The following is a 17,558-nucleotide window of genomic DNA, read 5'->3' on the forward strand; positions in this document are numbered from 1 at the left end:
CAATTTCAGCATTCATGAGAAAATAAGAATTGTGGAAAACTTGTATCCACCACCAGGAGTTGACAACTTCCTAATAGCTAAAAACTTTTCTAAAGAGATGGGTGAAATTTTCATTAATACAATTTTTAAAATATTTCATAATAAAAATGTGAACATTTAGAAGATCTGTACAACTTAGCAATGTACTATTTTTCAAATGACCAATACTTGATGTTACAAAATTATGCATGGGTAAAGGATCCACTCAAAGTGCAAGATAGACCAATAAATTTTAAAGTAACAGAGTATGAAAAACTGATTGATAGGGTTTCAAACTGCACATTGCAACAACTCTGTAAGGAACAACCACTTACCAAGTTTTAGTGTAGTATCAAAGAAGAATGTCCACCATTAATTGAAAAGACTTAAAATACCCCTCTTTTCCAACCCTGTATTTGTGTGAAGCAGGTCTTCCTCATATACTTCAACCAAAACAACATATTGCAACAGATTGAATGCAGAAGCAGTATGAGAATCCAGCTATCTTCTATTAAGCCAAAAATTAGAGTTGCAAAACTATAAAATGCCACTTTTTTATTTTGAAAACTGTGTTTCGTAAAAATTATGCTTATGTCTACTAGTGTAATGGGTTTACTATAGTTATTTTTAAATAAATTATTTTAATTTCTAATATAGCAAATATTGATAAGATATAACCTATACGAGTAATAGCTCTTTGAGGTTTTCAATTTTTAAGAGTGTAAAGGAGATTTGAGACCAAAAAGTCTGAAAATCACTGCTGTTCAGAATAAAATTTTGATTTTTTTTTATAAACATACACGCACGCACACACACACACACACACACACACTAACGGCAAGGAATAAAAAACATATGTGGAAGAGGAAACTTGAAATTCAGATTAAAAGAGATTTAAGAGACATATTACAAATCACAATATCACAATTCATAGATCTTGTTTGGATCCTGATTTAAACTATTAAAAAAAAAAGATCACTATTTGATAGAAGGGGAAGCATGTAGGACAACTGATTATTAGATGGTATTAGAGAAACACTGCTGCTTTTTTTTAGAGGGATGATGACAGTGTGTATTTTTAAAAGGAGAGTTCTTTCATTTCAGGGATACAAACTGAAACTGAGATAAAATGATGTAATGTGAGGAATTTGCTATAATTTGAAGTGGTAAAATAAGACTGGCAACATACTGGTATTTGTCAACATGTGTGAAGGGTCCATGGTGGTTTATTATACATCTTAGTTTTGTATATGCTTGAAAATTTCTATAATAAAAATATTTTTAAGTACAGTCTCCTTAGATATATAACATACATTCATTTAAAAAGTCAATAGAAAACATCTGTTTCTTTGAATTCTAGCTATATTTTGTTGGAGTTTACTAGATGCTTCAATATTCTTTCTTCCTTTTTTCCCTTTTAATTAGAAAATGTCAACTATTAAACTTATATTATTAAGTCTATTTCTGATCATGTCAAAGTTTATACATTCTGAATTCAAAGAAGCATCACATTTCACTATCATTAAGACTTAATCCTCAAAACAGAAACTAGGATGTGATGGTCTGAGGAAGAATTTATCTAAAAAATAGTAAGACTATTAAGTGAATTAAAACTTGCACTTAAATTCTCTATGACTCCTACCTCTCTAAATAGATAAAGATCAACAAAATTGACTTCCCTGTTAAGTGATGGAGGGAGGAGTGGCAACTTCTTCCTGATAAACAGTAGGGTGACAGAATAATTACCCCCTCCCGACTTTGGATAAACTGGATAAAAGTTGAGTGATCTTTTAAAAAGAAAAGTTGTACAGTTCTTTCTCTACTCTATAATAGCATTTGTCAATCAGGCAGTCCGTGTCAGACATAATACACATACTTTTAAATTTATTAATTAGACTTCACCTTCTTCCAGAAAAAGATTCAAAGCAGCAGACAACTTACGTCCATTATTTCATTTATTTCATTCCAATAAAAAAGCTGGGTTCTATTATCTCTCTAGTCTACAATGAAAAGAGTGTTGCAGAAAGGTTTGGTAAATCAGCCAAAATTACAGTTGGTGGCACAGCCAGAATCTGAACCCAGGTCAGTCTGATTCCAGCCCAAACTATTTTTCTCAACCATTATCTGACCTTTGTAGAAACTGGTCACTTCTGATAATCTGGCAAAATCTACTTTTACCTGTGTTACTACTTGGAACATGACAAATCCAGAAACCAATTTACTAGGGCCAAAGTTCTTGATTTATTTATCAGTAAAACTTGAACCCTTTTTAATAAAATACCATCAAATATATGCTTATTTGACAAAATATCATTAAGACACTTATACAAGAGAAAAAGATTTTCAATCTTTTCTTAAAAATCAAAAATGTATAAAAGTCACAACAGCAAAATCCAATGACTATGAAGAGGAACGGAAAGTAGAAGAAATCTAAAATCCAATACTGTATAAAACCTTCAGTAAATGTTCATCACATTTTAGGAAATACTTAGAATATGTGTTTGCTATATAAAACATTGGTAATTTTACACAGGTACTCTGCCTATAAGCACATATCCAAAATGTATAAAAATTGTTTCCATCCACGGTTTTATTCTAAGGTTTGCGAACATTTTGTGTAATATATTGTAGCATAAAAATATCCACTATGTTGTCTTTCTCATTATCTGATTTTGAAGCTACTTGCTACTTTCACTATCACAAATAGTCTAAATAGCTAGGATAGATTTGGGTTTTTTTCCCACCATCTCTTAATCAGGTAGAATAGCCAGCAACCAATATTTTAACAGAAGTTGTTTCTATGACACCTTAAGTCTTCCTCCCTTGTTTTCATCCTCCACAAGTGTATGCATACAAACATACCAAGTTCTTTCACTCCAACAAATCATGTTTCTAAGAGTTAAACAATTTTTCTTTTTAGTATTTAAAAGGCCTTTGCTTTGTTTTATGTGTTCTTTAATTATTACATGGCCCTTTTCCATAATCCCATGTGTAACTTTTATTTCATTGGGCAGAAAAAAACAGGTAGGCAATAGTCATTCACAATACAAGTCACAATCAGTATTTTTCATTCTGCAGAAATTCCATCCCAAATCTCGTTAAAGGTGCTGAAATTTCCTAAGAAAGTACCTTAAAAGTGCACCATATGGGTCCTCTGTGCTATCACACAAGATCCATCATTTTCCTCCTAATCTTTTCTAAGTCCTAATGGCCTCCAGCCACTGCTGATGTCAAAAAGGAACAGCTTTGGGGTTCAGATGTCCAGCAAATACAACAAAGCAGCTTCTGACTCCCACTAACATACATGCCATGGCTCATGATCGCTAAAATCAAGGGTACTGATGTCCAGTGTGCTCCTACCACTGCCCATGGTGGATGTATCACAAGATGCCTTTATCGAAGGTGGAGACCATTAATGGTGGCACATATAAAAATGTCCTTGTTTTGTGAAACAATTCACTTTAGCTTTTATTAATTTTAATAACAATCTTCTTGCCCTAAGCCTACAACAAAAGGGCTGGAGGACAGACTAAATGACATACAACGCTGTCCTCAGAATTACCTCCTGTATCTCCTACACCACTCACAGTCTTTGAAACAAAGCTATACAACTTGACTCTCTCTTGGGATATTGTATGTAATGGATGAACTTCCTCAATCATATAGATAAATCTCTGAAAGTTCCAACCTACCATATACCACTAGTAATCTAGAAATACTAGGTGGTGATGAAATTAGTTAATACCTTACATTCAAAAATCCTACATTATGTCTATGGCCATGCTACCCTGAATAAGCCCGATCCCGTCTGATCTCAGAAGCTAAGCAGGGTCGGGCCTGGTTAGTACTTGGATAAGAGACCACCTAGGAAGACCAAGTGCTATAGGTGTAAAAAATAAAAAAAAAATAAGGGATGATAAACTGACAAGGTCTTTGCAATCTGCGAAGTCAACCAAGGGTTGCCTTGCCTAAAAAAAAAAAAATCCTACATTATGAGAATATGGGGAAGCAGGCCCTCTCATACATTGATGGCCACATTACAATTGAAACAATCTTTGTGGAGATTTTCAGTAACATATCTACCAACTCAGCTACAGATATATGCACATATATAGAAAAGGAAAAATGTAAAAAGTCACTCGATATAGCAAATATTGGAAAAAAAACAAATAGCCATTAATAAAGGCCAACTGTGGCACAGCTATAAAATGGCATATATGTCGTTATATATACTAAAAAGATGAGAAAGTTCTTTACATTCTGATGTAGAAAGAGCTCCACTGATATACTAATTTTATGCAAGATATAGATACTACATGCTACCATTTATATAAAACAAAAGGAGTTATACATAAATATGCGTATTGCCTATATGCGCATAGTCTATGTCTACAAGGATTTGTCAGAAACTGGTAACACTGGCTGCCTCCAGGAAGGGAACGATGGTTTGCTGAAAGACAGACATGAAAGGGAAATTTCTCTCTCTACATGTCTTTGTAACTGTTGAATGTTTAAATATTTTCTTAAAAGAAAAAAAAGAAAAAAAGGTTTAAAAATGGTTCAAGGTTAATTAAAGTAATTTATGTTATGAAATGCATGTCTTCCTATGTTTGTTATTGAAGCCAACAACTGAAGCTATAGCCTAGAAGTCACTAAGAGAAATCAACTTCCTCAAAGCTCCTGGGTAATTTAACTACTAAGTATTTAACTGTATATGCAAATGTATCAGCTTCACAGATCAATAAGAAAAGGAAGGGCAAGGTTCACTTCTCTACAGCACATAAGAAACATACAGCAGATCCTTGGCATTTCCAGACTACTTAAGAGTTTCTACCATTCCTGAATGAAACCTGAAGTTCCAGTGACATTTAGTAATTTGTTATTTTGTGGAGACATGATTCTGAATCATACACACCATAAAGCTAAGAGGCAAGAACGAGTCGCTGCTACCGACCAAGGTCCAGGTATGCTCTTTGTCCGAGTGCTTAGTCTTAGCGCTATGGCCACTGTAAATAAAGTTAGAAAACTTTGTTTCTTGTTAAGAAATGAAAAAAAACAAAAAAAACAAAATTAACTGCTAGTTGATTCTAGTGTTGAGGGGAACATAGAAATGTTTATGAAAGTGATCGGTCCCAGCCACAAAATAGAGTTTCAGATAAATTAAAGATTGAAATGTCAAATGCAATGATGACTCAGACACATTTGTGTGAACAAAACTACCAAATGCTTCAAAAGGAAATAAGTAGAAAAGATGTGTGAATTTGTTTCAATAAGTGCTCCAGACAGTACAAAAATTGCTCATCACATAAAGTAAAGCAAGGTCTAGAGAGATCATTTACATTTTTCAGTTATACGTTAGTATCTGAAGGAAGAAATTACGTGCTACAGATTTTTTTTTTCAAGCTAATTGGTGATGGTCTTTTGATATTTCCCTCACAACTGTCAAGAATCTACTGTATCTTATTTTGACTAGAGATAAACAGAGTTTATGTGTCCTTCGTAATTCTCCCTTTACACAATCCCTTTGTTCATATCTGCCACAAGTGGATAAAACGGTGGCTGAGTGAGGGGCACAGACTCCCCCGGTGTTGAGCTCCTACAGTACATTCAAGATAAAAAGTCTGCCTGGAGCGTGATGAAGAGATGACAGCCCCCTGAAAGATAAAGCAGCCCAATCTAGGATGCTCAAACATAACGTAAAAGAGTGGGCCTTGCCTACAAACCAAAAGTCTGGATCTGCAGAGAAGGTGAGAAATAAAGATTACTAAGAAAGGGTACTAATTGTGGCCTGACCAGTCCTACTCCAACCATTGTTCCCAAATATTATATTTAAAAGACCAGCTAGTTAACATTCACTAAGACCAGTTAAACAGTTTTAATTTTAGTTTTTTTTTTTTTCAAAAATTGCAAATTATAGCTTTATAGTTAATACATATATTTTTCAAAAATAAGGGATAGAGATAGTACAGCCATGAGTGGTTGTAAAATGGGTACCGACATTCATCTCAAAAGCAGCATCCGAGAACTGTATTAAAATTCTGTCATTCAGATGAAAAACTGATGTAACAGTGTCTGGTGTCAATGGACTAAACCAATTACGGTTAAGGAAATACGTCTCTGGTTAACAGTCAAGAATGCCAATTCTAAAACAGTGATCAAGAACCAAACAACTACTATGGAAGAGAGTAATATAGCAACAGGAAAAGCCAAGCTACACTGTGGGAAACCAATGCCTTGTTGCTATGATGGCCACTTTAATACCATCAACCGAAGGTGGCTTTCAGTTTACTTTGTAGAACACTCATCTGTCACTAACCAAATGCTGTAGCTGGCACACTGTGATATACTCTATAAAGTCCTAAATGTCATTCTTCAGTAAATAGATGCAAATCAAATACTTCATGGATCATCCTCAAAACTTGCCATATTCTCACAAGTTCCTCTTTCCACCCTTCACCCTTTCTTAAACCACTTCCTTCCTTTCCCCCTCCTCATTTCACTTTGCAAAGTTTGACAATTACCTACTCTGTGACTTCAGCCCAATTAACCTCTTGAAGTCTCAATTTCTTTATCTGTAAAGTGTGGAGAATAACAGAACCTTTCTTCATTGAGCAATGAGGCGGATTAGATGAGATAAGCCAGGTAGGTAATACCTTAGCACAGTGCCTATCACATAGTAAGCAATCAATAAAATGTTAACTTTTATGGTTTAACAATTATCTGAGTTCTTAAGAGCTGCCCAGGGACCTTAAAAACATTATGTAGTGGCTTTTTTTCCTTTCCTTTCATTTTATTTCAATAGCATCTATTATAGTAGGACATGTTCTCAAATCTACATCACAAGCTGTCAACTTTACTACATAAAAGTGGATATTTTATTGTTAATAATCCTTCATATTTACTTGGCTTCAGAAAAGACTGCTAGCTTTCTTATAAGAACAATACATTTGAAGTAATGGAGAAGGATGCGCCATGTAGGGAGAGAGCTGGACCTGAAGGCTCTGGTCTGACTATACATGCTAGGCCAGGCTTAGGCATTTAAACTAGATAAAAAGCTAGGGCAACATTTCCCAAAGTCTGCTCCTCAAAAATTAGCTTTTAGGAGACCATTTATTCATGTCCCATAATAAAAAGTTTTGTGGTAAAAGAGATTTAACACCCTCAGGATCTTTGAGAGATGTACAGCATACATCAGCAGTAGTGCAGCAATTTGTGAAGTGCTGTCTAAGCTGAAGTTTCCCACAGTCACTTAGCCTTGTGACTCTTATCACGGTACATGGAGTTCCGTGGAACCCCCATTTGGGAAAATGCTGAGCTATGGATAACAAATTCAGGAAATAATATAAAAGTGGTAGTGTTTTATAGGGTAGAATTTATTAATCTTCAGGTTAGATTCAATTACAGGGATGCTACCTTCTGGCCTAGCTCCCAGCCTGCATCCAAATGTTGAGATCTGTCTAATTCTCAAGAGTAACCTCAAGACCTGTAGTCCTTTAAGTCCAGGCTGGAGAAAGTGATCCTGAGAAAGATAAGGCCCTTACCTTCTAAGGTCTGTCTACGGTTTTCTGATTGCTCTCTGATGGCCTCCTTTGTACCTTCATGACACCAGACAGGTACACAGCCTGTAAGGGTAGGACTCACATACCCACAAATACAAGCATATGTAGGAGTAAATCAAACAAAGGCCATAAGCCTAACACAGTAAAGAGATAAAGACATACTGGAACAGAGGGTTTCTTCCATGCTTTGTCACTTAAAGGATCTCACTAATACCAGTTTATTTGGCCTTCTTAACTACCTCTTGAGACTAACAGATATTCTTATTCTCATTTTACATATGAGAAAAATAAGATCATCCAGACAAAAAACCTTGCCCAACACAGAATTTAATGTAATGTAATGGTGAAAAGCACAGGCTCTGTACAATCTTGGGCAAGGTACCTACCCTCTACTGAGCTTTTGCTCCTTCATTTGAAAAATGGACTAGGAATATCTTCTTCATAGAGATTTAATTTTTTTTTAATTATTCATGTCAGAGTGCTTTGCACACAGTGGACACTCAGTCCATGATACTAGTTATTTTGAAGAAAAGAAACAAGTAGCTTGTTCAGTGTTCGCATTCCCTTCAAACATAGGTATACCAGTGCAAAGCATATCAGGGAAGAGGAATGATAACTGTGCAATCAATACCTTTGCACCACAAAGCCCTATTTGATTTCTCAGGAGTTCAGAGATGGAGGTAGGAAAGAGCAGGGGTAAGGGGGATGAGAGGGTCAAGGAGTTTGTAAGAACAATGGTAAGACTCTGGGATTTCATGGACAAGTAAAATTTCAAAATGAATTTGGGAAATTGATGTAAAGTCAGTAACTATTAGTTTTGCCAAGCTCTTGTAAAGAACATTTTTTAAATGTTCTTTAAAAAACATTTTTAAAAAGTAAGGACATAATCTCTGAATAACAACCCAAGACTAGGCCACTGGCAACCTTACTGTGACACTTTTGCTGAGGAGGCATGAAAGCTTCCTCACATACCAACTGTGGTTCCAGAACTTGCTTTCAAGAAAGCTGGTACAGAGACGAACAGCAAGCACAGTGGGAGATTACAGCAAGAAGCCAGCAGGAAAAAAGAGATGAAAGCTATGGATCCTCCCCAAAGGGGACTAGAATGACTACAGTAAGAGTCTTTCTCTGTAGGAGTACTGGAATATGTGTACATAAAATGCAAGAAGAGGGGCTGGAAAGACAAAATCACGACCCAGATTATAAAACATATTACAATGTATCATGATCATCTATATTTGAAGACGAGACCTCGATTTATTCATTTCTTTATACCTTGTGAATATTTAAAGTAGGTACCAATAAAATGTATCAAACGAATAAAAGAGATAGGGGAAACGCAAGACTAGTGACAGCAGGGCAAGGACTGGAGAGAGGGGAAATCAGGAAAAAAATCTTCATTTGTCTATCTACCTCATATACTCCAGTGAAAGTTCTATCTACCAACGAAGCTGCTAAGTATTTATTTACTTCTTTGGCAGAAGCATAACATTACTACTCCAAGAAACCCTCCTTATTTAAGCGTCAGTGGAGAACACATCAAAAGAAGTTAAATTCAAACCGCTTTAACAGGCTTATTCAATAGGATGAGAGAAAAATCTAAACTCACAGTTGAAGCATCTCTCAACAAACACACAGTGCTACAAAGAAAAATTTTTCTTTCAAATCAAGCATGACAGATACCAGGTTTGATAGTCTACTCACCCTGCCTGATAAGAACTCTGAATCGCACACATACTAGAATTGAGATCTGTTGTGGAGAGATGTGAAATTTTGCCCCGAGGGCCCAAGTTCATAGATTTTAGGTAGGCAAAACTCTAGATCATTTCAATGTGAGAAGTGAAATCTTAGTACCATCAAGAACAAACCCTTGAGAATCTAGGTCTTCTGTCCTTATCTATACTTACATAGTAGAAGCTTAAGTGGCAAAAAATCTATGCTTCCTTTAAATAATGGAATCAGTTATTCCTTCTTATTGATATTTTCTCAGAAACACTCCCCCCTGTATCTAGTGGTAATATTTTAGTGAGAACGACCCTATTTAAACATAGCAAGGGTTTGTCTGATTTTCTACCTTTTCTACCATGGAGATTATATGCAAAGGAGTAGTCACCAAATCTCAACTTCCTGCCCTTCCGTTTGTTACTGTATGAAGGATGAATTATTTGAGAGTCTGTGGCCTAACCTACATACTTCCTCTAAAGGAGGAACAGAAAATGAAAAATACCTTTTGAGAAAAAAAAAATGTATAGAAAATGAAAACACAAACTGACATTAACAGGCCGATGGCATATTTAGTATACTGTCATCAAATACTTTTATTTGAAGTTCAATTTTCAATGTACAGACTATAAAGATAACTCAATTTGAGGCAGAAACAGCCTGAAAAGTGCTATCACATCATCAACATACTACACTAGTAGAATAATAGAAATTTTACACCATTAAAGGGATTCAAAGGGCATGAAAGAACAAGAACCTGTCTGACACAGATATTTCAATGCTGAGGCAAAACAAGTATGAACTTAAATTAAAAAAGAAAAACTAAAAGTAGTACCTTGTTCTTTTTTCTTACTTTACTTAATTTTTTTAAATGCTAAAAGTAGCATTGTCTTTTTTCTTATTCTGCTTCATACTTTTATAGTACATACAGCTAAAATTAAAAGACTTACACTTGATTTCTCTTTTGCAGGTAATAAATTAGATTTGACCAGATTTTATATCTCTCATAGATGTTATGTCTATAGGCTTATTTTGACAACCATTTGTAGCTAACTTCCTTATCAATAGATTACACAGCTAGGCCTCAAACCTACCAAATAAGACCACAAACCAATAGGGTGAATTAGTTAGATCATTTAACAACCAGACCAGATTGACCACTGAGGAATTTCAATTCCTATTTCAGAATTCAATCAGGGTAACAGATGATGAAAAATAATCAACTGATTTTGAAGCCTGAACGATCATACTCAAAATGATCTAGTAAATGAACTAGTTTAATTCCATAAAATTACGCATAACATAAAACCGTGGTCCAATCTTAAAAGGACCTGGCACATAGTAGGTGATCAAAAAACTTTATTAGATAAAAAGAGCTTCAATTAAGGAAAAACAGTCCATTACCCTTAATAAATGCAGGTAATGGCATCCTTCTAAATCAGACTAAAGCTCTCTTGATGGACCGTAACTCATATAACAAATATTATATAACTCCCATTGCAACACAGAACCACCCAACGAATCAAAAGAGACTCTTCACTTCATTTTGTAAACATGGGCATACTCTTCTGGTTAAAGAGTATAACATCGGTAATTATAGCACTGCTGATGAATATATTCTTAGTCATAGTCTCTGTTTTCATTTTTTAATTTTGAATCTAGTACTGTACATTCCCCCTGCCCCCGTTATCTCTATCCCTCATTTTAATTTTCTTCTTTCCTTTTATAATCCTGGTTTTGAGTAAATTCCATCATCTTCTGAGGTCATTTATAAATTTATATCCCATTCTATTCATTGACTGGTTGATTTATATTTTTTGATAACTAACCTCTTGTCTTAATCAGGTCTCCTCCTACAAAGAACAAATGAAAGTTTTTTAATAAATAAGCCCAGTAACTCCCAAACCTAATCTGAATATTTTGTTAACAGTTTGTGATCATTTCAAGGCCATGAGCTAAACCAAGGTGTTCTTTTCAGCATAACTCGGTAACTGGACTTTTCCCAATTCTTGGTTTGAAAAAGAAAACCGTGAACACTCAATGGAAAAAGAGGGAAAGTGAAGAGAGAGATTTCTTCCCATTATTTTGTCTTATACCTGTTACCTACTGTTCATCTTAGTAAACCAACATATAAGAGAAAATACATTTATCTGGAAATGTAGTCTCTCAGAAATATTCTAGGAATTACTATTTTGAAAATCAGAAACTTAAAAAGACATAACAATCATAAGCCACTATCATTTTCCCTGGTCCCACCCCTTCCAAACTGTATGATATGAACTCGGAGAAGTTACTAAGTATCTCTGAGTGCCAGTTTGCTCCAAACAAGAAATAATAATACCAAATGTTCAAGGTTAGTGAAAGTATTTGAGACAATACTCTGCCTAGAATAGTACCTGGGCATACAGAAGGCACTCAGTATTTGTTAAATGAATGAATGAATACAAAGTACCTAGCTTAATGCTTGACATTCAGAAGGTACTCTAATACACGATTACACCTAACACAACATTTCACAGTGTTTCGTAGAGAGCACTCCACCTGCTAGGTTCCTACCTTGGGAACACGTTTAACACCACATCCAGTCTTACCACGATAGTACCTACCGCATTTTACCTACTGTATTCATCTTTACCATTCCTAGCAGTGAACCATGGCTTTGTTCTGTTAAATATCACCCTATGTGTTTAGGTTATTTCCTCAGACTAGATTATGTATACACTGAGGCCAAGGACTGCTGCTTTCTTTGTAGCCTCAGTATTCATTCAACCCTGCCCTAAGTATTGATTCTCTGAAGCACTCTTTAACAGAGACTTTCACAAAATAGATGCTCAATAAATATTTGTTGACTGACACAAAACACAGACTTATAAAAATAATAACAATGATGAAGGCATTTTACTATTACATATAATACAAATGTAATTCTTTGTGTCACTATCCAAGCCATTATTTTTAAGTACACATCTGAGGAAGAAACTGAGGCTCATCAGAAGATCACCCAACTTTACTCAATTTCCTCTCAAAAGTCCTTGCTCTTTCCACCAAACAACCCTGTCTCTTAAATAGAGATTTCTTAAAGGTCTTTTACAATCTTACTTCATAAATGAAACTCATGTTAAATTTCAAGGGTACCCTTTTCTGGTATTTGGCTTTCATCTATTTGCTCCATAGCTGCTGCTGCAATGAATACAAACCAGTTCATAATCTGCCATTATTGACTCATATTCTCATGTCAGTGAAATCATTTAACTTAGTAAAGAGTAGAGATAACCTGAGAATACTCCCATTGTATTATGAAGCCCTTTACAAAATACAACTTCTACAGATGCCCTGAACTTCAAGATATCATATGTAAATATACACACATATGAATATATAAGTAGTTCTCTTTAAATACCGTGTCTGCAAAAAAAAAAAAAAAAAATAGTTCACTTTAAATACACTGTCCCTCAAATCCTTGTGAGGAATGAAACCCTCAATAGTAGCAAGTAGGAACAGTACTAGAAGAGTCAACTTTGTCAACACATTGGTCAAAGGAGAAAAGAAACAGCCCAAATCTATCAGCCTTGTGAGATATATAATTCAGACATTCCTTGACATTCGGTAAAGAGATTCTTATTCATTTTTGGAGAATGGACATTAAAAAAGGGATGTAATGTATTGTGCTATGTGTACAGAATTATATACCATGGTCCTGCATTAGTTAACTCAGGAATCCATGTTTACTGGCTCACTGGCTCCCAAGGGTGCTACAGCCCTTATTCTTTTCTACTGGCACAAAGTACAGCTGTTATACTCTTATTAGCAGAGCTCAGAGTTCTATCTGCTCCTCCAGTAAGAGTCTAGGGAATTCCTGAAGGGCAAACACCTAATCTTTTAGTGTTCAGCACTGTAAGAACTCAATAAAAACTGGTTAACTAGTAGAAACATTGCCAGAGGGATCACTCAGGTTTCCCATCCTTGGGACCCCAAGGGTACCCTTGTCCCACGCCACATAAAGTAACTTCTCTTGCAAATTCCCCAACCTAACTATATCTACTATAAATAGCCTTGGTTGAAATATATATTTCTTAGAAATAAACTACCAAAAAAAAAAACCAAAAAACTCAGAGATTATTCAAGAATCAATCCTCAATTACTCACGGACTAATTAAACAGGACATATATTGCTTCTTTCACTATTGAGTTTTTGGATTCTTAGAACATTGATTGGATAACCTATAAGAAGAGAGAAATGAACTAAAACTAAAACTTATCAGAGTTGTCAAATTCAGTATCTTCAAATGAAAAATAATGACAGATAGCACTTGTGACTTTTTTTTTAATGTATAGACAATAGTTGGTTATAAGTAGCAAATGGGGTCTAAAAAACATAGGGGGTGGAGGAAGCCCTATATGGGCCTTTCCCTAAATGCAGTCACTTGCAGCATCCATTTCCTCTCCCCTATGGTCTAAATCCTTACTACCCCAGTTACCTATTTTCTCATTCTCATTTCCCAGCAGACTCATACAATAAAATATTAATTACAGGACATAAATTCCCCTCACACCAACCTTTCTACTTTCATCACGTACCATTTCCACAGTTAGGCATCATTTTAAATTTGAAGTATTTATTTCGTTTATTCCTACCAATTAAATGACTAGTTTAGAAAAAATAAATTTCAGTTCATGTTCAGCACCATGTTGAAAATAGTCCTTTCTCTCAAAGAGCCAATATTGTAAAAGATAAACTACTTTCTTCCTAAAGAAATATCTTCTAGAAGTATTGTGACAAGTCCATATTAATATATACATCAGAAACCAATCTAATCATTTTAGCCAGGAATCAAACCACTCTGTTCTGCCCTAAACGACCTATCTTCCACCCTTCACAAAGCATGGCTAAGATAAAATGGTAAAAGGACTACCAAACCTCTGAATTAATTCTTGATAGTTCTCAAAACTTATTTGATTTGATCCTTTCAACAAAGAAGCAAGGCAAGCACTGTTGTTTCCAGTTTCCGCATGGGGAAATGGGAAATGTAAGCTGAAAGAAGTAATATCTGACTTGCACGAGATATTAATGACTAAATTGTTTTCTGAGTCCTATTCTAGCACTCTATCCACAGCCCCAATGCTCCCCAAATGAAGAAAAATAATCAGTGTCCTCCACTCCACTCTGCATGGCTAAAAGACTCACCATCCTAGGAAACACATTCACTCTGCTTTAACTCCACTTCTGTCTGCATGATGTTCTTATCATTGATCTTGCCTCACTGTCTCTGCTGCATCAGACAGATGTACCACCTCTCTTTATTTTGCTAAAAACACTATTCAAGAAGATTTACAAGCAGAAAATGACGATAAACTCCTGTTAATTATTTTTATATCCATACTTATTCAGTTTTGACATTCAGACCACATCTATCCTGGTTATAAGGTGGTCCATGAGCATTATTAGTCCTGCTCAGAAAAGGTAAATATTCTTTTGTTTTAGCCCAACAACTACCAACAACTCCTTTAATACTCAAGACAGAGAAGGAAAGTGAAAGCAGCAGAAAAGGAGAGGGAAAGGATTAAAGGGGGAGAGAACATCATGCAGACAGAAGTAGAGTTAAGGCATAAATAGTAGAAAGCACTAGAGCAGCACAAATGTACTTTGATGCTCTACCCAAGTGAGGGCTGACTCATCTGCCTGAGACAGGACCTCTGTCCGGAAAGCACGTCCTGGATTACTGAGGAGAAACCAGCTCCCTTGAAAATTGTCAAAGGGGTCTTACTGGACAACAGCTATATTCCCTGTGGAGATATATTGACAAGTCTATGCCAACACACGCAAAATTCACTACAACTCTATGACATGATATTTGGCAGAAGTCACCCCATGTTAGATTTAAGCCACAGGAATTATTTAAATACATCCAAAGTTCTTCTATTTGTCACCTACAAACTTTTACCAAGTAAAGTTCCAGAATCCTCCATATCATTATGTATTTACACAAGTTATATTAATTTACAATTGCTTTGTTCTTGTTTTCCCACTTTTTCAATTCCAAAGAATAAAACAATTTACTTTCAGTAGAAAACAGGTGCAATTGAAATGCTCATTAAGAATCTAGTGAGAGCCAGTCCTAAGATTCTCAACTTTTCCCAGTTTTACTCCAGCTTCAATCAGTTAAGACTTTCATGAATTCAAAGCAGACCCCACAAAATGATGTTTTTCTGCCAACCTTGTCCCACACTCTTCTTCCTGATCCCCAGATGCAGCCCTTAACATTTGCAAATATATGAAGTACTCTGTTTCAACAAGCAAATCTTACCTAGCAGTGGTGAAGAAATAACTGTCTGGTGGTCCTCACAGTTGCTGTCCACCCCCAAGACTTCTCCCGAAAGTCTAGCATTGATTTAAAAATAGAAAAAGTGAAATCAAGGCACTGTCATAAAAACGCCTTCAAATTCACCATCCACAATTAAAAAGTTTAAATTTTGACTCATTAGATACTGCATAACTTCACACAACACTCAGTATATTAAATTGGTTCTGTATGAAGTGAAATGGATTTTATCATTCATATCATTCCCCAGATCCTAAATTCCCATTAAAGTCCCTCCTATTGTATGACAACTGGGTAAAAGTTACAGGGATCATTTGATTCAACTTTAATTTCTCACTGCTTTTACCTTTAAAATTAAAGTTACTTTATAGAACACATACTGGCAAAAGAATAGATATAATGTAAACAGTTTCTGTCCATATATTTAAGTGTTTAAATCAAATTATACAGAGTATTCAGAAATGTCTTATCCAGCGAAACAAAATTACACCCTTAGAACTAAATGAGACTATTTTACGACTATATATAACTTATGTAGTTAAGTTACTAAACACCAGCCTTAAATTATATTTATTAGAGAAAAAAATCAAAGGTCTTTTTTCATTTGTTTAAAGTTTTAAACATATATAATGTACTTTGTATTTTTATTAACACTCAAAATAAAATTATCCACTGTCTCCTGATTAAAAGTTGATCAAATGTACGGACGATAAGAGAACAAAAATTGTTTCTAATCCAGCGAGTGACTAAGCTCAAAATCTAGAATAAAAGCAAAGTGTTTTTCTCATATAGGTAATGACGGATGGAAGCTCCAGGGTCTAGGTCCTTAGAATTCCTTTGCTCTCGGATTTACTAAACTTTCTATTTCTGATCAGCATCCTTTCACACAACATCTGGCTGCTCACTCAGGTCCTCTAATTACTTCCACGTCTGAACGGGCTACGTAGCTACAAGTAAAGGCCAAACTTTGCTCTCGGCCTTCCGAACTTAAAGATGCGTTTAACCACTAGAGGTCTCCCCTTGGCCAGTTTTGCACGTTCGCTATTTTGCTGCACTTGAAACTTTCCGGAGAAATGCTCTACTCGAGTCAGTGTTTTTCTAAAAACTTGCGCAAAAATCCACGAGACCGAGCTAGCCAGTACGGAGACTCTTGGGCTCCCCAAACCAATAAAGATATCACAACAATGTTCTAGGAGAACCAAAATTAAAAATCGACGCACTCGTCCCGACCGGATCCCCCCCCCTTCTTATTTCTCATCTCGGTTTCTCTTAAACTTAGAACAATTAAAAATCTATTTTTGTTTCTGTGCACTTTGAATGCTCTCTAATGCATTTTTCTGGCGGTACACTCGAGGTGGTTAAGGAGCCGGCCAAGGATGCAGGGAGGGGGAAGGGCCGAGCTCACAGTGCCCGAGGAAGTTGCATAAGGAAAGAGACTCCGTTTTTTGGGTCCCCTCAAAAAATCGGCGGGGAGGAGGAGGAAAAGGAAGCGAGGGGAGGGAGGGAAACCAAAGCGACGTTTACCTTCGTCTCCCCATGGAAGGGTGGGGTAAGAGCCACGGTCTTAGCGACCCCGCAGGGCGGCTCGTTACCCCCACCTTTCTCCGAGCGCAGACGGACAAACAGATACCCCCACCCCTCCACGGGGAAGGCGGGGAGGAGACCGCCCGCTTTTAAACTTTCTCTCACGGTCGCGCTGTGGGCCGTGCTTTGACCAGAAAGGGTGGGGGTGGGGGATTATAGGGCCTTTTTTCTTGGAAGGTAATTAAAGTTTTACCACCAGCACAAAAGTTGCGCCCTCCCCCCGCCCGTGCCACCGTACCCCGCCCCCCGCCTCCAGGACTCAAGTTTTTACCCCCCCAACCCCCAGCAACACCAGCTCGCGGGGCGCGCGGCGGATGCCCCGTCTCCTGCGCTTCCCGATCCCCACCCCCGCCGG

The 17,558-nt window shown here is 36.3% G+C and overlaps 1 protein-coding gene and 1 pseudogene across 7 annotated transcripts in view; one reads left to right on the forward strand and one right to left on the reverse strand.

Moving 5' to 3' along the window:
- The window catches only part of L3MBTL3 (L3MBTL3, histone methyl-lysine binding protein), a 103,441-nt gene that overhangs the window by 84,011 nt on the left and 1,872 nt on the right, over positions 1 to 17,558 (reverse strand). For 5 of the 7 annotated variants that reach the window (XM_011358727.2, XM_011358726.2, XM_011358724.2 and 2 more), the window contains exon 2: positions 15,605 to 15,678. The exons of 1 other annotated variant lie outside the window; for it this stretch is intronic. The gene's annotated coding sequence lies outside the window, so the exon portion shown is untranslated. Of the gene's footprint in view, positions 1 to 15,604; positions 15,679 to 17,143; positions 17,344 to 17,558 lie in introns of those variants that run through there. One more of the 7 variants, XM_011358720.2, reaches the window with a different exon arrangement.
- Positions 3,789 to 3,907, forward strand: LOC111738817 (annotated as a pseudogene).

The sequence above is a fragment of the Pteropus vampyrus genome, unplaced genomic scaffold (genome assembly GCF_000151845.1).
Source record: "Pteropus vampyrus isolate Shadow unplaced genomic scaffold, Pvam_2.0 Scaffold43, whole genome shotgun sequence".
Taxonomy (NCBI): domain Eukaryota; kingdom Metazoa; phylum Chordata; class Mammalia; order Chiroptera; family Pteropodidae; genus Pteropus; species Pteropus vampyrus.